The sequence below is a fragment of the Sinocyclocheilus grahami genome, unplaced genomic scaffold (assembly GCF_001515645.1).
Source record: "Sinocyclocheilus grahami isolate Dianchi unplaced genomic scaffold, SAMN03320097.WGS_v1.1 scaffold6508.1, whole genome shotgun sequence".
In the NCBI taxonomy this organism is placed as follows: domain Eukaryota; kingdom Metazoa; phylum Chordata; class Actinopteri; order Cypriniformes; family Cyprinidae; genus Sinocyclocheilus; species Sinocyclocheilus grahami.
In genome coordinates, this window is record NW_015510897.1 from 1 (window position 1) to 213 (window position 213).

Here is a 213-nt window from a genome sequence, read left to right on the forward strand (position 1 = left end):
GTGCTCAAAATATCTAGTTTTTGTGCTAATATGTGATGTATACCTGGTGCAGTTTTAGGTTTCCAGGTAAAGCACGACATTACTGTTTTACTGAAATAGTTCTGATAATTCGCTGTGAGCCCACTATTTCCTAAGAATGTGTTGATTAATATAGACTGACGTTGTTCCAATTACTTCGTTTAATAATAAAGAATGTAGTGTAGCGCACAGACT